The sequence below is a fragment of the Protopterus annectens genome, chromosome 4.part1 (genome assembly GCF_019279795.1).
Source record: "Protopterus annectens isolate FY-2018-M chromosome 4.part1, PAN1.0, whole genome shotgun sequence".
Taxonomy (NCBI): Eukaryota; Metazoa; Chordata; order Ceratodontiformes; family Protopteridae; genus Protopterus; species Protopterus annectens.
The window spans coordinates 364,650,780-364,675,613 of NC_056734.1; the positions used below are offsets into that span (position 1 = coordinate 364,650,780).

At 43.8% G+C, this 24,834-nt stretch overlaps 1 protein-coding gene across 1 annotated transcript in view; it reads left to right on the forward strand.

Moving 5' to 3' along the window:
- CCDC39 (coiled-coil domain containing 39) overlaps positions 1-24,834 on the forward strand; it is a 1,972,012-nt gene that overhangs the window by 1,066,042 nt on the left and 881,136 nt on the right. The window lies entirely within an intron of this gene.

Here is a 24,834-nt window from a genome sequence, read left to right on the forward strand (position 1 = left end):
CATGGCTCGGGATCCTGAAGCATTTATTGAACATACATTTGTCTGATCATCTGAACTGCAGATGTGTTTTGTGAATGTTCCTGTTAGTGAATGTTCATTGTTCTGAATGGCCATTTTGTTGAAAGAGAGAAGTGGGTTTTTATTTGGGATGTGAATGTGTATGCGAGTGTTTATGGTTTAGTATTAGAGAAAGGGTTAATATGGAGACAGGTCTAGTACTGTGAGTGAGTGAGTGAGTGTGTGTGTGTGTGTGTGTGTGTGTGTGTGTGTGTGTGTGTGTGTGTGTGTGTGTGTGTGTGTGTGTGTGTGTGTGTGTGTGTGTGTGTGAGACTGTCTTGTGCAAAACCTCTCAACTGTCCATATTTTTGCAGAATGCCCAGATATTTGCCTCATATGTTTGGTCTGTCACTCATAAAATTTTTGATTTTCTGGCAAATCACTGAGATGACCAGAGAACTGATGTCACTAAATAATGATATACATTTGTGTTTCTGACTTCATATCTTTCAGAAAAATGCATGCCAAAACAAATCCAGTTATTCTAGCAAATTTCTAAGTTTATAAGGGCAATATTTAAAATCTGTCCCTATTTGTGGTCCTTTGTCCCCCACCCCTTTCTGTCAGGCTTTGTCCAGATTTTTTGCGTTAAGATGTTGAGAGGTATGGTCTTGTGTAGTGATAGTGTTATGAAAAAGGGATAGTTAAGCTAAGGTACAAGGTTAGAGTTAGAAACAGAGGTGGGGTTAGGATAAGTATATATTACTGAGGTGGTGCTGGGGTACAGATTTTAAATATTGTTCTTGTTTTCTTAAAACTTTGTTAGAATAACAGGTTTTATATTAACACATATTTTTCCTGAAGGATATGAAGTGTGAAACTCAAAATGGCTGATTTTATTTAGTGACTGTAATCCTCAAAACCTTGCCACAAAAGTACAAAATTTAAGAGGAGAAGACCAAAAATATGAAGCAACATCAGGGACATTCTGTGAAATCAAGGAAATCTGAGAGCTGCAGTCACATGTTAGGTGTTATGTAGTATTTGTTTAATGAGTACTAGTAGTCTGGGGCATGAGTCGTGTGAATGAGCGATGAGCAACACTTGTGTATAAAGACTTGATGAAGCAGCAGCTGTGTGTGTGTGTGTGTGTGTGTGTGTGTTGGGGGGGGGTATATCATGTATTATGTATATGAATGGATGTATTTAGTAGGAATTGTGTTCTACTGAAGATTCGACAGGATGTCAGAAGTAACATTTTACATTTTTCTACTTGTGCAGTGTCCCAATGTATTGTAGCAGTTTTTTTCAGTCTTTGCAGTGTGACAGGCAGCCTAGCTCAGACTTGTTCTCATAAACCACTAATGAATGTGTAAGTGCAGGGGAACGTGTAATAGAACTTGGAAATCCTGTGGCTAACATTTTAAATACCTTTTTTATTATCACTTAAGACATAAGCAAACATAAGTTAATAGAAAAGAAAACAAACCATTTTAACATTTTCCATGTACATCCATTATACAGTATCTTGTTTTTTCTGCACTCAGGGAATACACTTTTCAGCCATTCAGCAAGTCCAGTGAATAATAAAGAATCATCTGATGTTGTAAATCTTTAATCATTCCTTACTGATAGAACTTCGGTTCCATCCTCTGAACTGACATGGCTGTTTCCAAGCTTGCACCAGCCAAAAACTCTCAGCTAAGACCTACCCATAATGCCCCTCTCATAGTCTCTGCAGATCTCGTTTGCTGTGTTCCTCGTCAGACATGGCAAGCCTTCTCTCTCAAAGCTAAATGGAAAATTTGTGTATTTTATGTAGTTTCTCTCTCAAAACGCCGTTTTTAGTCAGTCTTGCTAATTTCTCCTCTTTCCTGTAAACTGCTTCTACTTCCTACCCTCTACCTTTGGTAGTTAACCTTATACCATCTTTGGAACTGTCCCTCTCTTTTACCTTTGGTAGGCCTTCCTTTTACCACTTGTGGTATTTCTAGATACGATTGTTGGCACTCTCTCCTTTCTTTCTTTATATCTCTGTCAAAAAAAAAAAAATCCTTTCTCTTTTCACTTGTTGTTTCCTTCTTGGTAGTTTTGTTGTCAATACATTATGTCAGAAAAAGTTAAATTAGGATTTAAACAGTGCGACAAGTGTGGGCAAAAGATGCCCAACTCAGACAGTCACACTCGGTGCGTTTATTGTTTGGGCATGGACCATATAATTGCTTCTTGTGACATCTGCTCTAGTTTTAGTAATCGCACTCTAGCCAAATGCAAAAACAAACTGACCTTGAAAGGTTTAGTCAAAACGTCTTTTTTGGAGGCTCTCTCTGGGACGCAGGCCTCACCATCTCCTAAAACCAAGAAATACAATAAGAAACGGAGTCATTCGGTTCCTACATCCCCGACATTTATGGAACTGAGTTGGCACCAAGCTGCTTCGGTGCCCTTGGCGCAGACAACTTTGGCACCAGGCTCTGTGTCTTCTCCCTCGGTGCCGTCTCTGATGTTGACTCCTATTACGGTTCCAGCTTCGGCAGCATCATCTTTGGTACCGTCCTTGGTCCTGACACTGACTTTGACGACCATACCTGCTTTGGCACCATCCCCGGTCATGGTGCTGCTAGCTTATTCGGCTCCACAGACTATGACCTCGGTTCCTAAGGTTGAACACCTCCCCAAGAACCAGATACTCTCCAACTTACAACCATTTTTTGGGGCACCAATTTAGCCCCTTTCTTGAAAGACCTGACTCTCCTTCAGCAGCTTCCTATAGATCCACCAGGAGCCTTTCTGAATAAGATATAGTGCAGGTTGTGGCCCAGCTTCTGACAGCTAGGCGATTGCCCACCTAGACTTCCGTTCCATTTGGCACAGAACCCTTCACAGCATATTCTTTAGTATATTCTCCTCTGGCCTCTACCCAGGCTCCGGAGATCTTGGTACCAATGACCACCCCGGTGCATATTGTCTCGGCACCGACTGCAGAGTTTCCCCTGTCGGCACTGACCTCCCTTCGTGCATCAGCTCCGTTAGAACCGGTACACCCTCGGAGCAGTGTTTGGGCTGTCAGCACCATGGTACCTAGTCCAATGCCTATTTTTTCACTGGCACTGTCTATGTAAACAGATCCAACAGCTTCCAGTCCTCTAGGAGCTCCTCACCTGGAGGTGGGCTCCACAGGGTGGGGTGTGCCCCCGGTTCTGAGGTTGTCCTTCTCAGTTCCGGGCTCCCATCCCTCCTCATGTGGACCTGCTTTCCAGGTGATGGAGAGGGTCCTTGCCTCCACAGGCTCACAGTCAGCACCAATGGCATCGACACCTGAACCCCCCCTCTAGCATGCAGCTGTCTCAACCCCCTACTATAGGATCCCAGGCACGGGAACCACAAGACCTTCCCTTGAAGGGAACTCTTTCTTTGGAGTCCTCCTCAGAAGTTCCCACTGGGGAGCCACCCCGGAAGAAACGATGCAAGAGGAAGCACCTTGATTCCCCTGAGGAATCTATCACTGAGGACACCGATTGTGATGGGGGAGAAGGGCCCCCACAGTCTCCCCCAGAAGACGTCTTACTTGGAGACATACTCGAAATCCTCAAGTAGAGAGGAGACTAGAAGGCCTCTAACCCTTCTTCGGAGGAATCGGTGTTCTTGCAGGCCTTCCGTGCCCAGCCATCTACTTCCTGGGTGACCCCCACCTGTGGATGAGCTTATAAAGCTGATCATGCAGCATGCCTGGAAGGCCCTGGTCAATGTAGAACCTGTCCCCCGGAGGCCGGACAAAATTTTATCCACCCCCGAAGACCAGCCCAACTGGTCCAAGCAGTTGACAGTTGATTCCATGGTCGTGGCGTCGGCCGCCAAGGGGGAACTGGCAGAAGATAGTTCCACTATCTATCCTCCAAATAGTGAGTCTTGGACCATGGACAGACTGGGGAAGCGGACCTACGCTTCAGTGACCTTTGCCATTCAGTCAGTGAACTATCTGGCGCACTTCACTCTCCTCCAAAGAAACCTAATTTCTGAAATGTCTACCTGTTTGGCGAGGGTACTGCTTGATGAGGTGCGTGACACTGTCACCTCGCAGCTAGCTACCCTAGAATTTATCTCAAACTCCTCGATGCATTTGATATCTCACACCACAGGGGGGGCATCTTGAGCTGCCACATCAGGCATTGTCATGAGACGTCATTCTTGGATGCGTCTGTGTGATTTTGCAGACCCTTTAAATCTTCTTTCATCAACTCGCCTGTCGATGAATCTGCACTTTTTGATCCCAAAGTTCGAGACACACTAGCACGAAGTGAGAAAGAAGGAAAGATCTTGTCTGCTGTGGGCATACGTTTTTCCACCCCCCAGAGGTCCTATTCCAGGAACCAGAGGGGAGTGAAATTGTGGTTCAAAAAGTCCCAAGGATCTTTTCGTGACACTCATGGTGAGCAATCCCCCTGGGGCAAAGGGGGCAACTCATCTGGAAGATGCTCCTTTTGGGGCAGAGGGGCTCCACGTAACCAGGGCGCTAGAGATTCCTTCTCCGGCTACTCTATCAGTGCCCCTGTGCAGCGGCCCGATTGCTTTCCTCTGGAAGCAGTCGGGGGTTATTTTTCTCTGCACCTACCAGCCTGGCAACTTATTACTACCGATGTTTGGGTGCAGAGAATAATATCCAGAGGTTACCATGTCCCATTCGACTTAACTTCCAGACCCATCAAATGAATCCCCGATGTGCGACACAATCAGAGGGAGGTAGCAGCCTTAGAAATAGAAAAGCTGATAAGAAAAAGAGTCATCCAACCAGTCCCACCAGACCAGAGAGAATCCAGGTTTTACTCAAGGTTCTTTTTAGTGCCAAAAAAAGACAGGGGACTGGAGACCAATCCTGGATCTCAGCCTATTGAACAAATTTATGAAACCTCAAAAATTCCAGATGGTCACTGTATAGTCCATTCTCCCTTTTCTAGGGAAGGACAACTGGGTGCTCTATAGATCTCCAAGACATGTATTACCACATAAAGATGGATCAGTGCTCCCAGAGACTTCTCCACTTCCAGCTGCGAGCCAGTCTTTACCAGCTCAGGGTACTGCCATTCGGTCTCTCGACAGTCCCCTGAGTGTTCACCAAATGTATGGCAGTCATAGTAGCTCATCTTCGACTAAAAGGATTCCAGGTGTTTCTGTATCTAGACGATTGGCTCATTACCGCCATGACCAAGAATCTTCTAATCCACAGCCTCTCTTACACTCAAGGCCTCGCTCTCCGCTTGGGTATTACGATCAACAAGGACAAATCTCAAATGTCCCCAACAAAAACACTGGAGTTTATTGGAGTGATCTTGGACACAACATCCTGTCAAGCTTCCCTCCCTCCTCACAGGCTATCGAAAATAAGACACCAGATCCAAGCCCTCCTTCCACAGACCTTTGTACCAGCACACCTTGTACTGCAGCTGTTAGGCTGTATGGCAATAGCTATTACCTTAGTACCACTGGCGAGATTGCACATGAGAATATTACAGTGGCTCCTTTCTTCACAATAGTCGAGCTTAACCCACCCACTCGACCACATGATATGCCTTACAAACCTTTACAAGAAAGAAATCCTATGGTGGATGAAGCTAGAATCAAATCTTTCGTGTCGATCGTTCTGTCTCCCCCAGCCCAGGGCCACGGTGACCACGGACGTTTCCTTGTTGGAGGGGGGGGGGGGCATTTCCAGGGAAAGACAATCCAAGGCACCTGGTCCCCCATGGAGGCCGATTTGCACATAAATGTTCTGGAATTGAGGGCAGTTCTCGTAGTGTTGCAAGCATTCCATACATCCCTCCCTTCTAGGACCATTGCAATTCAATCAGACAACATGTCAGTCGGTATATAAACAAACAAGGCAGAACCAGGTCTTACTCCTGGTGTCAGGAAGCCATGAGGATTTGACACTGGATGATAGCTTCCAACTGCTTTCTTATAGCAATGCACATTCCCAGGAGTTCCAACCTTATTGCGGACAATCTGAGCAGGAACATCCAGATGCCTCACGAATGGTCCCTCAATCCTGTAATAGCGGATCGGATCTTCTGCCATTGGGTTAAGCCTTGTTGCGATCTGTTTGCTTCCCCTCTAAACAACAAATCCAGAAGCTACCTTGCCCTGATCCCCCCCACAAGGGGAATCACTGAGGGATGCTCTAACACACGATTGGCTCCCAGGTTTACTGTATGCCTTTCCCCTCATCCTGAAATTCCTCCAGAAAGCTCAAAGGTTGGGAAGCAAAGTGATCCTCATTGCCCCCATCAAGTCAGATTTCCTTTCCTATGGCCTCATCTGATTCACAGCCCGTGGATCCTGGATCAATCTCAAGGTCTTCTGTCTCACCCTCAGGGACTGATTCTCCCCCAGTCTCCACAGCCTCAAGCTCACAGATTGATTCCTCCACTTCTTATGATTGCCAGGCTGCCTAATATTTCATCTGCTGTCCATGAGATTCTTCTGGCTTTACACAAACCTTCCACCAGAAAAATTTATTCTAGTAAATGGGCTAGGTTCTCTACATGGGCTAAAGATCAGGACATAGACCCTTTCTCTATGCCTATTCAGAAGATCCTACAGTATCTGACTTCTCTTCTACATGCAGGAGCCTTAGCACCGACAGTTACTGTACATTTAGCAACTATCGCAAATTTTCACAATGGATTTGATAATTCTTCTGTTATGTCACACCGTCTGTGAAAAACATTTTTGAAAGGAGTATTACATGTTCAAACTCCTGTCAAGCCCCCCATAGAACCCTGGGACTTGACTTTGGTACTTCAATCGTTAACAAGCCCTCCTTTTGAACCTTCTGATTCATGTGATATAAAATTTTTATCATGGAAAACTTTACTTCTAGTAGCACTTACCTCATTGAGAAGAGTATCTGAGTTGCAGGCCTTGCGTGTCAAGAAACCTTAATTGAACTTCCACAGGGACAGAGTGTCCCTTCGTACCCAAGGTAATTTCTGGATTTTCAATTAACCAATCCATTGACCTGCCGGCTTTCTTCCCTCAGCATTCTAACAGAGGGGAGTATCTTTTGCACACCCTTGATGTTCATAGGCAGCTAGCGTCATTGTTATTTGGACAGGACTAAATCTTTCAGGAAAATGGATCAATTGTTTGTGGCCTTTGCGGGACCCAGATTAGGTAAATCTGTCTCCAAAGTGACTCTATCCTCCTGGCTTAGAAACGTCATTACCTTCATATGCCATCAGAATAAACTATCCTTGCCTTCCAGAGTAAAGGCTTATTCTACTAGATCAATGGCTACTTCTGTGGCTTTTCATTCCATAGCCTCTATGGATGATATCTGCACAGCAGCCACTTGGGCAAGACCTCATACCTTTATCACTCATTACAAATTGGATTTGGCCTCCGGGGGACGAGTATCTTTTGGTTCTATGGTGCTCAGGAATATCCTTCCTTAGGGCCATCCAGTTCAAGTAGCTGGGGACTCAGTCCTATCAGTAAGGAATGAATAAAGCTTTAGAACATCAGATAAAGAAGTTATGTCTTACCATAACATTCCATCTGTGTTGTAGATCTTTATTCATTCATTACTTCCCGCCCTCCTTCCCCCTGCCTGGACTCCTGGTGGACTTTAGGAACTCCTGGTTAAGGTATTTTCTCAGACAGACCCTCCTGCTGTCTCTCTTACTATCTCGATAATATAGGGGCAGGCAAACCCGATTTGAAGAGACTATGAGAGGGGCATTATGGGGTAGATCTTAGCTGAGAGTTTTTGGCTGGCTCGAGCTTGGAAACGACCATGTCGTTTCTGAGGACGGAACCAGAGTCCTATCAGTAATAAATGAATAAAGATCTACAACACAGATGGAACATTATGGTAAGACATAACTTCTTTTTTTTCATACACAAGGAGCCCACAAGTTCAAAAAACATGCAAAAGCTAATAAGTATAATGTTTACATATTCAGACTTTATGATTTTTCCTACGCAAAAACTTTGGAAGACTGGGTTCGGATAATTGACATTTCAGATAATTGATGTTCGGATAAGCAACTCTGTACTGTACTGTACTGTATATCACATACATTTTTTCTTTATAATTGTCATTAGTCCAACATTGCATGAATTGCTCAATTTCTACCTTCCCAAAAGTCACTCCTCCTTCTGAACATTATTCTGAATGTATTATTCCCACACTTTCCATTTTTTTTCTATGCAATTTGCTCCTTCACTTTTCTGAAGATCTCTTCCTGTTCTTTTATATATTTTACAGTATTCTTTGCTTCCTTTGGCACCCAACAGAATTAAAATTAATAATGCCTTACTATGTCTAGACAATTTTGATCCTGAGTCCTAGCTCAAAAAATAATTTCCTTATTTACGTCCATTTGCACACCCAATATTTCTGACAAGAGTGCTCTGTAGTAATGTTTTTTTTAAATCTGCCAAATCATTACACTCCCAAAACATGCGTTTCCAGTAACGTCTTTCTTCTCCATCACATCCCCAATATTTGCTATCTGCTTGAAGAAAAATTCTTTGAAGTCTGCCAGCAGTATAAAAATACCTATGCAAATACTTCCAAGCAGAAATCTTTAACCTTTTAGACTTTATTGCATACTTGGGTGCCATACATATGTCTTCCCATTGCTTCTTGTAAATTGCTTTTCCAGTCTCTCTTTCCGATCTTTTCTAACATCCTCAGATTGATTCTTTTTATGTGCCATACTAATTATCCCTTTTTAACAGTAACTGCTGATGTTAAGTTGTCAATCTCGCCTTCATTCTTGCTGGATGGGCTCGGAGCCGAACCTCGGCTCCGACTCGGCCACTCTAAAAGCTCGAGAGCTAGTTTCACCGGCTCGAGGCTCCCCTATATCCCACAATGCTAGGCGGTAACTTTCCCAGATCTCGTTTGCTGCTACGCGATCGAGGTGCTTTTTTTCAACCGGCTCAGGTTAGTTTAAATATTTTGAAAGTTTAGTCAGTCAGAAACCCCCTTTTAAGTAGCTCCCTTTTTATAACTTTACATAGTTAGATACTTTTATCCCTTTAGTTAATTTTTTTTCATTAGCCTTCCTATCTTAAATTATCTAACCTTTCCCTTGGGCTTTAGGCCTTCTTCACCCTCCCTTGGTAGTTGGAGTGTCTGTGTTTTTTGTAGGGAATTTTTTTTAGTTTAAACTTTCTAAGCTATTTTAAAGTTTATTATTTTTAAAGTGTAATCTGTGTGTGTGTGTGTGTGTGTGTGTGTGTGTGTGTGTGTGTGTGTGTGTTTGTGATTACATTTTATTCTTCTCTTTGGACATGTCCAAAGAATCAAAGGTCTCAGGCTTCAAGAAGTGTGTCTCGTGCTGTCAGAAGATGTCTCTGACAGATGGTCACACTTCTTGTGTTTACTGCCTGGGACCTTTGCACCTGCAGGACTCATGTGCTGTTTGCCATGGCTTCAGCCCTAGAGTCCTGCAGGAGCGAAAAAATAAATTAATTCTTAGAGGCTTATTAAAGCCTGAGGGTCCCTCCACTCAGTCTTCGGGGAGACCCTCTAAGTCCTCCAGACCTTCGGCTCCAGCATCTGAGCCGACTTCTGGGGGCTCTAAGTCCATTCGAACATCGGCTCCGGCCGGAGCCGATGAATCTCGAATGCAGGTACCTACGCTGTCCTCGGCTCCGGCCGGAGCCGAGGAAGACATAGCTGTGTCGGCTCCGATAAAGTTGTCGGAGCCGACAACTAAGAAGAGGTCCCGTTCCCCATCTATTGGCTCCGTTCATTCGGCTCCAGCATCACCTTTGCTGTCTGAACGGAGCCATAGAGCCCACTCTTCTAGGTCTTCCAGGTTATTGGACCATGACCTTCAAAGAGTAGTGAGTCGACTTCTTAAGTCCGAGGCATTAGCCCAAATGCTTCAAAGTCCGACTCAACAGTCGAAGACTATCCCCACCACTCAAAATATTCCTCCTCTGACTCTTTTGAGTTCGGAGCCGGGGCGGTTCGGACCCGAGACTGTGGTGGCGTCAGAACCGATACCCTTGTCTTCGGTTCCGTCGTCGGCTCTGATTTCTTCCTTGGAAGAATCTCGGCGCCGGACTTCCCTCGTCGGCTCCGAGGGGGCGAGTGGCATCGGACCCTTGTCCGACCCCGCTCTCCCTCTCGGTGCTTCGGCGCTGGTGAGTTTGGCTCTGACATCGGCCTCGGAGCCATCACTGTCGGTGCCGGGGGAGGTTTTCAGTTTTTCAGAATGGAGACCTCCGGCTCTGCCTGACAGGGGTGCCTTTGAGGTCATGAGGACCGTGTTGGAACCTGGTTCTAATCCACAGTTGGCTCCGTCTGCCCTTCCCTCCATGGTGCCTCAGGTGATTTCTACTCACTCTCTTGTCCCCGACCGTAGAGAGCCAGCTCCTCAAGTTTCTCCTGTGGGGATCTCCTCCTCTTCCGAGGCCTCTCCTGATCCTGTAGGAGAGCCCCCTAGGAAGAGACAGTGTAAGAGGAAGCACATTGACTCACCTGAGTCTGTCACCTCTGACACTGATTTAGAGGATTCTGAAGGTTCCCCTCGTTCCCCCTCTGAAGATGTCTCCTTTACAGACATAATTGAAATCTTAAAACAGAGGGGGAATTGGCCAGCCCTCAACCCTTCAGAGGATGAATCAGTGTATCTTGAGGCATTTGACTCTCGCCCTTCCACCTCCTGGGTGTCCCCTCCCTTTGACCCCCTTATGCAAGTGGTAGCAAAGAAGGCTTTGGGCGGCTCCTGGCTCCGTGGAACCCACCCCCAGGAGACCCTCTAAGTTCATCACGGCCCCCAAAGACAAAGAATTTCTGACCAAGGGCGTCTCTGTTGATGCTATGGTGGTGGCTGCAGCTACCAAGAAGGAGCTAGCTGATCCTTCGGTACCTGTTCATCCTCCTAACAAGGAGTCTAGGTCGATGGACAGGTATGGAAAGTGGATGTTCTCGTCAGCGACCTTTAGAATGAAATCGCTGAATTACCTGTGCCATTTTACTCGACTTCAGAGGGATTTACTCAAGGAAGCGAGTGAAATGCTGAAGGACCCAACAGCTGCGGGTTTTCAGGATAGGATGAACTCTCAGCTGGCTACCCTTAATTCTATCACCAACTCCTCCATGCGCCCCCTGTCATATGCGGCTGATGGAGCAAGTAGAGCAGCAGGTACAGGTGTAGCCTTGCGTAGGCATGCCTGGATGTGGCTTTGTAATTTTGCGGACCCCTTTAAGGCGTCCTTCACTAATTCCCCCTTTGATGGATCATCCCTCTTTGGTCCTCAAGTGAAGGAAACTTTGACTAGGTGCGAGACTGATGGCAAAACTCTTTCTGCCATCGGAGTCCGTTTTTCTACTCCTTCTAGACCTTACCCCAAAGGTCAGAAGGGGGGAAAGATGTGGTTCCAGAAACAATCTCAAGGAGACTTGCCTGACGCACAGAATCGATTCCCCTCTAGAGGCAGAGGGGGGAACAACAATGGTAGATGCCGCCCCAGAGGCAGAGGGGGCCCGCAGAATCAGGGCAGTCGAGAATCCTTTTCTGACAAGCCCTTTCAGCATCCCTGAGATGTTGCCCGACTGTCCACCTTTGGAGGCAGTCGGGGGAAGGTTGTCACTGTACCCAAAAGCCTGGCTATCCCTAACTCAAGACAAGTGGGTACAGTCTATCATTTCCGAAGGCTACAAAATTCCCTTTCTTTTCATTCCGAAGCTGTCCAACAAATCCCTTCCAGACGTTCCACCCAGTAAAAGGGAACAAGCAGCATTAGAAATTTCAAAGCTGCTCGCAAAAAGAGCCATTCAACCAGTGCCAGCAGACCAGGTAGGATCCGGAACCTACTCCAAATTCTTTTTGGTTCCAAAGAAAACAGGGGAATGGAGACCCATTTTGGATCTCAGCAACTTGAACAAGTTTGTCAAGAAAACAAAGTTCCGGATGGTCATGCTGCAGTCCATTCTTCCCCTTTTAGAACGGGACAGCTGGATGTGCTCTATAGATCTCCAGGATGCGTACTATCACATCAAGATGAATCGACGCTCCAGGAGATTTCTCTGCTTCAGGCTGGGAACCAGTCATTTTCAATTCAGAGCCCTGCCCTTTGGTCTCACTACAGCCCCCCGAGTGTTCACCAAATGCATGGCAGTGGTAGCTTCTCATCTGAGACGTCAAGGATTCCAGGTGTTTCCTTATTTAGACGACTGGCTCCTTACAGCCCCCACCAGGCATCTCCTACTCCTCGCCAGAGACTATACCTTCCGCACATGTCAGGCACTAGACATCTCGGTAAACTACGAAAAGTCTGTCTTGTCGCCTTGTCGTGTTATTACTTTCATAGGCGCAAATCTAGACACCGTCAAGATGTCAGCCAGACTCACAGAGCAGAGGATAGCAGGCATTCACAAACAGGTCTTTCTTCTTTTACAGAACAACAAAGTCAAGGCCAGACAGATCCTGAAAGTCTTGGGAATTATGGCTGCGGCCATCCCTCTCCTACCATTAGCCCGCTTCCACATGAGGATTTTACAATGGATGCTCTTCACACAATGGTCTTATCAAAGCCTTCCAATGTCCCATCCTATTCGGATAACTCAATCGTGCAAGAGTCATCTCTCTTGGTGGATCTCATCCCCTCAGCTCCTCCGAGGGAGACCCTTTGTAACTCCCCCTCCGGTTGCTACAGTGACAACGGACGCCTCCCTGATCGGGTGGGGGGGGCATTTCCAGGGCAGGACAGTCCAGGGCATGTGGCAACCATTCGAGTGCCACTTGCATATAAATGTTCTAGAGATGAGAGCAGTGCTCCTAGCGTTGCAAGCCCTACAAGACTCTCTTCCCATAGGAACTATTGCAATACAAACACACAACATGTCTGTAGTGTGGTACATCAACAAACAAGGCGGAATTGTCGAGAGGCACTCAGACTATGGCAATGGGCGATCTCTTCTCAGCGATTTCTGTTAGCAACGCACATTCCCGGGAAGTCCAATGTGATTGCGGACAAATTGAGCAGAGCTATTCTCATGCCTCACGAGTGGTCTCTGAACAACTCAGTGTTGGAGAAAGTGGGGCAGGCCTTGCTGCGACCTTTTTGCTACTCCCCAAAACAGCAAGTGCGACGATTTTTTCACCCTCTTTCCCCAACTAGGCCATCCCAGCAGAGACGCTCTAGTACACGTTTGGCCCCGGGGACTTCTCTATGCCTTTCCCCCCTTCCCACTGATATCCCAACTGATACAGAAAGCCATCGCTCAGGAAGTTTCTATGATCCTCATTGCCCCTTACTGGCCTCGTCAAATTTGGTTCCCCTTTCTTCACCGTTATCTGTTGGAACAACCTTGGCATCTGGACCCAGTTCCAGACCTTTTGACCCATCAGTCGAGTCAGTTGCACCACTCCCTTCCCTCTCTGAACCTCACAGCTTGGTTCCTCCAATTCCGACCCTAGCCAGGCTTCCTTTGATAGCTCACTCAGTGAGAGATATCTTGATTGCCTCTCATAAATCTTCCACTCGAAAGATTTATCATAGCAAGTGGAAACGCTTTTCCTTTTGGGCGCAGTCAAAGAACATAGATCCTTTCACTGCTTCTATTCAAACAGTTCTAGGCTTTCTAGCCAAACTTTTCCATGCAGGTTCGTCCCCTTCTACCATTAGAATTCAATTGGCTGCAATTTTGAACTTTCATGTTGGAGTCTCAGAGTCCTCTATCATGTCTCACAAACTCTGCAAGGCCTTCTTAAAGGGAGTCTTTCTTCTCAAACCACCATCTCCTCCTCAATGGGATCTCAACTTGGTTCTGGCTTCCTTAATTCTTCCCCCCTTTGAACCTGCGGCTTCATGTTCTATAAAATTACTTTCCTGGAAGACACTCTTTTTAGTAGCTATCACCTCAGCTAGAAGAGTCTCTGAACTTCATGCTCTGTGTAGTCGACCCCCTTATCTAGTTTTTCATAAAGACAGGGTTTCCTTGCGTACTAACCCGTCTTTTTTGCCCAAAGTAGCTTCACTGGCAAATTTGAATCAAACCATTGAGCTTCCTGTGTTCTTTCCAAATTATTCTAATAGGTCAGAACAAAAGTTACACAGTTTAGATATTCATCGCCAGCTTAGGTACTATCTAGACAGGACCAAACAATTCAGGAAATCTGACCAACTGTTTCTTATGCAGAAGGTAGAATGGGCCTTCCAGTCTCCAAAGTCTCTCTCTCTAGATGGCTTACTTCGTTGATTACCCTAGTGTATGAGATAAGACAGCAACGGTTGCCATCCAAACCCAGGGCTCATTCAACTAGAGCTTTAGCCACCTCGGTAGCTTTCCAAGATAGGCTGCCTATTGATTTGATTTGTTCTGCAGCTATTTGGGCTTCTCCCCATACCTTCATTTCTCATTATAAGTTGGATCTGGCCTCTAGAGACCGGGCCAACTTTGGTTCCACTGTACTCAAGAGTCTGTTTCGATAGGCCACCCGGGACAAGGTGCTAGGGACGCGGTCCCATCCAGCAAGAATGAAGGCGAGATTGACAACTTAACATTTAGAAGTTATGTACCTACCATAACGTTCCATGTTAGTTGTCTTCTTCTCACCTTCTTTCTTGCGTCCCACCCTCCTTCCCCCTAGCCAGGACAGACCTAGAAGAGTTTATTTGTTCCTTATGGAAATTTATTGCTGGTATTAGCTTTCAAATGAGATCTGAGGAAGTTACTGCCTAGCATTGTGGGATATAGGGGAGCCTCGAGCCGGTGAAACTAGCTCTCGAGCTTTTAGAGTGGCCGAGTCGGAGCCGAGGTTCGGCTCCGAACCCATCCAGCAAGAAAGAAGGTGAGAAGAAGACAACTAACATGGAACGTTATGGTAGGTACATAACTTCTAATTCTAGATTAAACTAAAAACTCTACCAGATTAGATCTTTCACTTATCGCTTTCTCTTTGCTTTGACTCTGATATCAATCTTGGTAAGAAAGGCAGTCTCTAACCTGCAGTCTAAATGTCGTCTTAGCCTCACCCCCACTCTATTATATTTCCCTCTCGAGTTATTTTCTCCCAATACCTTGGTACCTTTGACAGTTTTCTCCAGTAAATTCCAGCTCCCCCTTGCCTGTGTTTGTACCCTACTTGCAGTCATTCCTATTGGCAAAATCTCTTTTCTCCATTCTTGTGTTGGCTTAGTCCTTGCAATACTTTCTGCTACTATATGAATATAATATTCTGTATGGTTATTTTTCTCCTTAAGGATCTGCATCCAAAGTCCCATTCACTCTTTTTTTTCTTGAATTTCCCCCCAGCTTCATCGTTATCTCTTCTTACTTTAAATGATAACTTTCTGCCTTTGTCGTATATATGTCTATATGGGTCTACTTTGTTTGGTCGAAAACACATTTGGTAGAAACTGACTTCACTAAGCACACGACTGAAAGCTCACATCACTGAAAGCTCATTTGGTCGAAACTCATTTAGTCAAAAGTTATATATCACCTTTTCCCCACTGTAGTACGATCCTGGAGTTAGAATATAAAGTAAGGGGGGGCACATACCCCCCCACCTATTTTAAATGTTTTAAACAATAGACATGTATATTGACAAATGCAATGAACAACTCTTTCCACAAGGCAATAAAAACTCAAAGTATGCAAGGGGGCTGTTCCCCCCACACCCCCCTTACTTTATATTCTAACTCCAGGATCGCACTACAGTGGGGAAAAGGCGATATATAACTTTGAGGAAATGAGTTTTGACCAAATGAGTTTTCAGTGAAGTGAGCTTTCACTCAGGTTTGCTTAGTCAATTGAATTTCAACCAAATGTGTTCTTGACCAAACTAAGAAGACCCGTATAATATGTATAAAATATCATTATTTAGAGACTTCAGCCGTTTGATCATCTCAGTGTTTTGCCAGAAAATCAAAAATGTTATGAGTGACAGACCAAGAATATGAGGCCAAATATCTGGTCATTCTGCAAAAATCTGGACAGTTGAGAGGTATGCACAAGACAGTCTCATACACACATGCACCAAAACACACACACACGCACACAATATATACATATATGAGCCTTAACTGTATAGCTCTAAAATATCCCTTCAAATCACATAATCCTAAATCACCTTGTTGTATTGGAAGGATCAGTGTATCTCACTAATTACTGTCCACAACCTCTCCTTTAATTGATAAAAATTGCTTGACCTATAAAACAACTAAATGGGATAAATATATTTTCACTGGTTATACCTTGTTATCCATATCCATAAACAAGAGCTTCCAGTTTCTCATTTTTTGTATTATATTTTGTTTAGTCTCGTCCCACTTATCATAAGCTGCCATAGCAGAAGCCTTTTTAATCCATACAGCTAAGTATTTGATGTTATTGTCCCCACATAAATATGAGTATCTCTGAACCCATTTGTGTATGGTACATAATTAACAGCTATAACCTTTGTTTTATCTTCATTAAAACGGAAACTGTCTCAAAATGTTCAACAACACGGAGACATCCTTTTCTTGGTTCATCAGGTACACAATAATATCATCTGGAAATAAAGCCGACTTTTCTTGATTGCGGTACTAATTATACCATTGAATTTTTGACTCCCTTATTTTCTTTTTCAATGGTTCTAAATATAAAGCAACTAACTGGGAAAGAGGACATCCCTACTTGGTTCCTCTGTTCTAACACAAGTTATCAGAAAGGAACCCCACACACACACTTTAATTCTTGCCTCTAATCCTTCATATATCCTGCTAACTAACCTTGTTATTGTATTAGGAAATGCAAATGCTTCCATTGCCCTACTCATAAAATCCCAGCTTACTATGTCAGATGCCTTCTTTGCATCAAAATCCACCAACAGCCAAGTTATTTTTTTAGCTTCCCTCTGGATTGTCATTGTTTTATAAATGCTGTCAAATGTCTTCCTTCCTCCACAAAATCACAGTGATCCATATATATGAATTTTGATGAAACATTTGGCATTCTTTTAGCTAGTATAGGCATAAACACTTTATAATCATGGTTTAAAATTGAAATGGGTCTATATGAAGTAGGATCTGTTGGATCTTTACCATCTTTAGATAACAAATCCACCATCGGTTTCTTCCAAGATGTTAGTGCTTCCCCTCTTTTTAAAATTCCGTTAAACAAAATCTCCCAGATCATTATTTCTTTTGTCCTTCCTAACATCCAAACTTCACAGGAATACCATCTGTTCCTAGAGACTTTGCTGCAGATTGGTTATACATCAACATTGTAAGTTGTTGAGCTGCATCTCCCACCAACCTTGGCATAATTAAGTCATTCATAAATATTTCCATTTATGCTCTTTCTTGATTTCCACATTTCTTTCCTTTATACAAATTTTCACAAAATTTCCAAAATATCTATATTACCTGTACAGAATCTCTGGTTAATTTTCTTGTTTTAGGTTTCCTGGTTTTAGTGTCAACCCTTTATATATATATATATATATATATATATATATATATATATATATATATATATATATATATATATATATATAATTTTTTTTTTTTTTTTTTTTTGTGGTCTGGAGTTATCAAAATATAGTTGCTTGACAGCAGTCTTTATAAACTCATATATATTATCTAGATACTCCCTTATTTTGTAGTTCCTCTGCTTCTGTAAGGTTTCTGTCATTCTGTAATACTTTAACCTTTGCCAGCCCCTCTAAACAATTCCTGTTACTACTTAACCATATATCTTTCTGTTTTATTTCTACTCTGTTTTCATTTCCATTTTCATTTTGTCTCATTCACTATCACTTCTGAAGAAATGTATGTCTTCCTAATCACTCTGTAATAATTTCCACTACCCATTCCTTAAATTCTTGTTTTTTTAACAAGTTAGGTGGGAAAGTGCCAGTATCTCATTTTTACTTCATTACCCTGCATTTTCCTGCAGTTAACATTTTGAGCTGTATCTAACTGCATGTAGCCTCATGAAAGAGCAATAAAACTTCTAGTGCCACATTTCTTAATATTGCAGACGAGAAAGCCACTTAACATGTTCTCTGTAAAAGAAGAGGGAAAAAGACATGTTGACATTATTGAAAGTAAATCGCACTTGCACAGCAAGCCAAAGAAAACATTACCTTATGTAGGACATTTGTTTCTCATGAGAATTCAAAGGTTTATCCTGACTCCATGGTGCAGATGGATGGTTCCAGACTGTAGCTTTGGCAACTAAGGTTCGATTAGTAGCAGTGGTACTGAAGAAGCCAGTTAGGTGGAGTGACAGAGAGATGTAAAGGTGTGTGGCCCATTTGCTTTTTCCAGGGATGGGAGGGGTTGTGCATGCTCAGAGGTACACTGGTCAGGTGCACTTTCCCTGTTTCAGACAGGAGAAACCACCTTGTGTGCTTTGGGGGTTGGTTGTTGAGGCAGCAACAAAGCAAAATCACTTGTTAAGTGAGGAAAATATCCTGTTGTACACTCCCTTCCCTTGCACAGTCAAGTATTTGGGAAGATGACAGGGCAAAAAAAACAGTGAAACTATGAATGACCTCTGATGACTGTATTAATGATACCCCCCTCCCAGATGAAACTTGCCCCAGTGATGGTGAATGAATAAGCCAATTGACTGGGAGGGGGTTGATGATTGTCATGCAGAGAGGACAAAGTGTGGTAAAAAGAAAAGAAAAAAAAAATAAAGTTCTCCAAGAAGGTATTTGTGCACCTGACAGAGTTTAAGACACTAGACACATGGTTGCGAGTTTTGGTAACTATGTGACTCCATCACAGATAGAATAGTCTGTCTCATAACAGTCTGTCTCTTATGTGAAGGTTTTTTTTTTTTTTTTAAGAGAATCTGACTTGACAGTAGAAGAAAGTTAAATGATGATCCACCCCCACTGCTGCATTAATCTTTAGGGACTGTGTGGGTTGATCTGATGTTGTCAGTCTTCACTTAATCCTTGACTCTGTGTTCGTTTCCATATTGTGGAACTGACTCAGCCATTATTCCAGCTCGTGCCTCCCAAAAACTCTGGAGCTCAACCTTACCCATAATGCTCATCTAAGGATTACCTCAAATCTTTGCCACTTTTAGTGCCAGATGTGTTCTCCTGCCAGCTCTCGAGCAAGCTTATTTCTTCAAACTGTGAGTGTTCTTTCTTAAAAACTCTTTTGTTAGTAATTCCTTCTGTATTTTTTCTCTTACCCAGCTCCTCTATTAGCTTTTTTCTTAATATAAGTAGTGTTTTTTTTACTTTGCATGCCATCATTGGTAGTTCCCCTCTCTTTTGCTTTCTCTTTACCATTACAGTAATCTGTTTGTACTATTGTTGGTACCTTTCTTCTGTCCCTTTCTCTAATTACTGCTATGGTAAACCTTTCTTACCATTGTTGGTACATTAGTACATTTTTCTGTCTGCTTAGTTTAAAATAAAATCTTAGTCTTACCTTTCCACCTTTCTTCCTGTGTGCTTGTGTCTCTCTTCTGCCATGGCTGAGAAGGCTAAAGGTACTTCTGGCTTCAAAAGATGTCGGAAGTGTGATCGTAAATTACCAAACTCAGATGGGCACTCTGTGTGTGTCTACTGCTTGGGCCCAGTGCACCTTCAAGAAGACTGTGCTCTCTGTAATGGCTTCAGTCATCGGGTTCTTGTAGAAATTAAAAACAAACTCACCTTAAAGGGCCTTATAAAATCAAGCTTCGACAAGGCCATATCTGTATCTGTCAAGTCTAAAACTGATGTTAGCTCTCCTTCTTTTTTCTTTATCCAAACATGAAGTATCTAAGCAGAGGAGCCACTCAGTTCTGGCAGTCTTGTTAGCCCTGCCAAACAAAATGGCTAAGACTTCCCTGGTCCCAAAGTTTCAGGGGAACCTACTGGGAAACTGACTTCATCTGTGCCATTGGCGCCTACCTCTGCAATGACAATTCCAGCTCCCATTACTGTTTTGGGCCAAAATATTTCAGAACCTTCTCTCTCTTGCATTCCAGTGGTTTTGGAACTGAAGGAGTTTTCATTTAAAGACAGGCCACACACAAGATATTCACCAAAATCAGACCCCATTGGAGACTGACCTGCAAGCCCCTTCTTGGAGAAATCCCAGTCCTTGTCAGTCTGTTTGGTCTGTTCCACCTAGAGCCTCATGGAGTCTGATATTTTGAGACTGTTGGACCAGCTTTTGGCAGAGAGGGGTATTAGCCACCACTTCCTTGGTTCCTAGCCTCTGTGGCTCTGGAACCTTACTTGTCTCTACACCAGTTCTTGTTCCTCCTCTGACTCCATTTGAGCTTTTGGAGTTCCCAGTGCCGACAGTCCTGACTTGAACTGTCTTGGTGCTGGCCAACTCTGCATCTCCGGCACTGATAAGCCAATAACTGCCCTGAGCTCTTTGGTTCTGTTGGAACCGGAGACCTCCTGGGTCAAAGCTTCGTTGACAGTTCCAGGGAGTCTGATTCTATTTTAGTTTTGTCAGAGCCATCCATGCTCCTCAGGGCTTTGGCACACATGAGCTCAACTCCAACTTTGGAGGTAGCTTCCTTGGTGTGGGATGAGACCATGATTTTGAAGGAGTCTATTTCAGTTCTGGGCTCCCATTTCTGGATGGGAGGAGACCTGCTTTTGGGGCCATGGAGAGTGCCTTGTCCATTGTGGGCTCACAGTCAATAGCACTTTCATCAGACCAACAACCCTGTCCTATCCCTCGCCTTTCGCTCCCTCCAGTCTCTTTCCTAGGACAGTGGGCACAGAAACCTGAGGATCCAACCATAGTGATCATGTCCTCTACAGATATCTTTCTGAACCATCCCACCAAGGAGATACCCCTGAAGACGAAGTGCAAGAGGAAGCAGTTAGACTCCCCTTAAGAGTCTTGCACAGAAGATACTGATTTTGATGAAGGGGAAGGTTCCCCAAAGTTGCCCCCAGTAGATGTCTCCTTTGGAGATATATTAGAGATCCTGAAACAGACAGGTGGCTGGACTTCCCATCAACTTTCCTCAGAGGAATCAGTATACCTGGAGGCTTTCTGTCCTGACCAACTACCTCTTGGATCTCTCTGCCCGCTGGCAATCTAATTAAATTGATTGCAGAGCTGGCTTGGAAGATTCCTGATTCCACTGAACCAATTCCCAAGGGACCAGACCACATTTAGTCAGCCCCTCAAGATCAGCAGCATTGGGGTAAAGGAATAACAGTAGATGCCATGGTGGTTGCAGCAGCCACCAAAAAAGAACTTGGTGATGAAAATCCTACTATCTGTCCTCCTAATGAAGAGTCTAGGAGGACTGATAGATTTGTGAAGCAAGTATATGCTTCATTGACCTTTGTGCTCAGACCCTTGAACATCATGCATATTTCACAAGACTTCGACAAGATCTGATAAAGGAGCTATCAGATACTTTGACAGGAGCAGTAGCTGTGGGGATTCAGGACAAAGCAGCCTCCCAGCTGGCAACCCTTGATTCAGTATGCATTTCATCCATGAGGCTCATTGCACACACAGCCAAAGGTACGACTAGGGCAGCTGGTTCTGGGATAGCCATGAGGAGACATGCCTGAATGTACTTATGTGAATTTGCAGAGCCATTGAAATTTTCTTTCCTCAATTGTCCTTTTAATGGAACATGTCTTTTTTGGCTCCAAAGTTAAAGAGACCTTTGCCAGATGTGAGAAGAATGGAAAGACTCTTTCTGCCATAGACATATACTTTTCCAGTCCTTAACGGTCTTACTCCAGGAACCAGAGAATTTTGAATCTATGGTTCAAAAATTCCCAATGACCTTTCCATGACTCATGTGACAATGACACCCACCAGGGCAGAGGGGGGAGTTAAAATGGAAGACGCCATGCTCGAGGTAGAGATGGCCCACAAAATCAGGGCTCAAGGGATTCTTTCCCTGTTTTCATATAAATATATTCCTATTTTTTCATATAAGGGGTGGTGTAAGTCACAAAACTTTGGGCTAGGCTTATAAATGCCTTAGGGCAGATAGCCTAGTATAAACCTATGAACCTATGAACCTATGTTAACTCCTATCAGCGGTCCTGAATGGAGGTCCGATTGCCATTCTCTAGAGGCAATCGGGGGACAATTATCCCAGCACCTACCTGCATGGCTAAGGATAACAGGGGACAATTGGGTGCAGAGGGTTATAACCAGAGGTAACAATATCCCATTTTCAAAAAAAGAAAAACAAAGAATTGAAAAGAATCACAGAAGTTTCACACAGTCACAGGGATGCAGCAGTCTTAGAAATTCAACAACTGCTTGACAAGAGAGTCATCCAAACATTCCCACCAGACCAGATAGGATCCAGAGTTTACTCACAATTCTTTTTAGTGCCAAAGAAAACAAGGGGCTGGAGAACAATTCTGGATCTCAGTGTATTGAACAAGTCAATTCAACAAATCAAATTTTGGATGGTCACTGTTCAGTCAGTACTTCCATTCTTAGGAAAAGACAATTGGATGTGCTCAGTAGATCTTCAGGATGCGTATTATCACATACAAATGGACAAGCACTCCAGAAGATTCCTGCACTTCTGGCTGGAAGACCGTCATTATCAGTTCAGACCCTTGCCCTTTGGTCTCACCACAGCCCCCAGGGTGTTCACCAAATGCATGGCAGTGGTAGCAGCTCACTTCAGACTGCAAGGATTGTGCATGTTTCCTTACCTAGACGACTGGCTCATTACGCTCCCACCAGGCATCTACTGTTTCAGGCAAGAAACTACAGTCTTCCAACTTGCTCCTCCCTGGGAATCACTGTAAACTATGACAAATCCCATCTAGAGTCCACATAGAAGTTAGAACCCATAGGAGTGATGCTAAACACAAACACTAGTATCACATCTCCTCCTCCAGAAAGGCTTCAAAGAATAAAATCGCAAGTCAGTCAGATTATTTGCAGCAAAAAGGTGACTGCAAGACTGTTGTTACAAACTCTAGGATCAATGTCAGCCTTCGTCACTTTAGTTCCCCTTGCAAGATATCACATGCAGATCCTCCAATGGTTCCTGGAGTCTCAATGGTCCTTACTGAATCAACCAATGACCCATGTGGTAATGAACACCAATATATGCAAGAAAGATCTGAGTTGTTGGCTTTAGTCTTCTGAAATTTTGTTGGGCCATCCCTTTGTCCCTCCTCAAACCCCAAGCCATAGTGACCATGGACACATCCGAGAAAGGGTAGGGGGGCATTATATGGGAAAGATAGTCCAAGGCAGTTAGCCCCAGCTGGAGGCCAATCAGTGTTCTAAAGATGAGGGCAGTGCTCTTAGTGTGGCAAGCATACCAAGAAACCCTCCATTTGGGAACAATTGTGATTCAGACAGACAACATGTCAGTAGTCTGGTACATCAACAAGCAAGGGGGAACCAGATCTTACTCTCTTTCTCAAGAAGCTCTCAGGGTATGGCAATGGGTGATTTCATCCGACCGCTTTCTAATTGCAACACATAGTCCAGGGAGCTCCAACATGATTGCAGACAAATTGAGCAAGAGCATCCTAATGCCTCATGAGTGGTCTCTCAATCATTTGGTGATGGAAAGGATATTCTGCCAATGGGGCCAGCCATGCTGTGATCTCTTTACATCCCCCCTGAACAAGTGCAGCAGCTACTTTGCCCTGATCCCCCCTCTTGGGGAGTCACCGAGAGATGCTCTCCATCACAATTGGCCCCCTGGTCTGTTGTACACTTTCCCCCGATTCCTTTCATATTCCACTTTCTAAAGAAAGCCAACAGTTCGAAGAAGAGGATAATTCTCAATGTCCCATTCTGGCCTGAACAGATATGGTTTCCCTTTCTTTTACCTCATCTAATTCAGAAAACTTGGATGCTGGATGCAGCTCCAGAGCTATTGTCCTATCCGGAGGGACTAGTTCATCTAAATCTTCAAAACGTCAAGCTCAATGTGTGGCTTCTCCAGTTCCAGTGATTGCCAGGCATACTAGTCTCACTTTCCCAGTTCAACAAATTATTATAGCCTCCCACAAACCTTTGACTAGACGATTGTACTTCAGTAAGTGGCAGAAAGTTTTAAAATGATGTAGAGAGTAACCTTGACCCATATTCTGCACCAGTTGATATGGTCTTGGAGTTCTTGGCATCACTTTTCAATGCAGGAGCATCCTCCTCGACTATACAAGTGCATCTAGCTGCAATTTCAAACTTTCATAATGGTCTTAATGATACAGCTCTAATGTCCCACAAACTTTGTAAAGCCTTTCTGAAAGGAACCTTAATGCTCAGACCTCCATACAAAGATCCTTCTGTGGCTTGGGACTTAATCTGGTGCTAAAGTCTGTAATTAATTCCCCATTTGAACCATCCACAAATTGTGATTTGAGGTATTTATCCTGGAAAACCTTATTTTTGATTATTACTTCTGCTATGAGAATATCTGAGCTACAAGCCCTATCTTGCAAGCCTCCTTACCTAAGTCTTCATAATGACAGGGTGTCATTATGAACAAATCCTTCCTTTCTACCAAAAATAGTATCTGAGACTAATATCAACCAGACTATATAAATTCCCATGTTTTTTCCCCAAATTTTCAAACAAGAATGAATATTGTCCGCATTTGCTAGATGTTTATAGAGAATTATGTTTTTTACCTCCACAGAGCAAATGTTTGTTTCCTTCTCTTCTGCTACTCTGGGCAAACCAATTTCTAAGGTTACTCTGTCTAAATGTCTCAAGGACTGTATAACTTTCATTTATAACAAAAGGAAAGTGCAACTACCAGGACCTATAAAAGCACATACAATGAGGGCAATAGCCACTTCCGCAGTCTTTCATTCCAGAGCTTCTGTATACGATATATGTGCAGCAGTGTCTTCAGCATCCCCACATAACTTTGTTACTTATTAC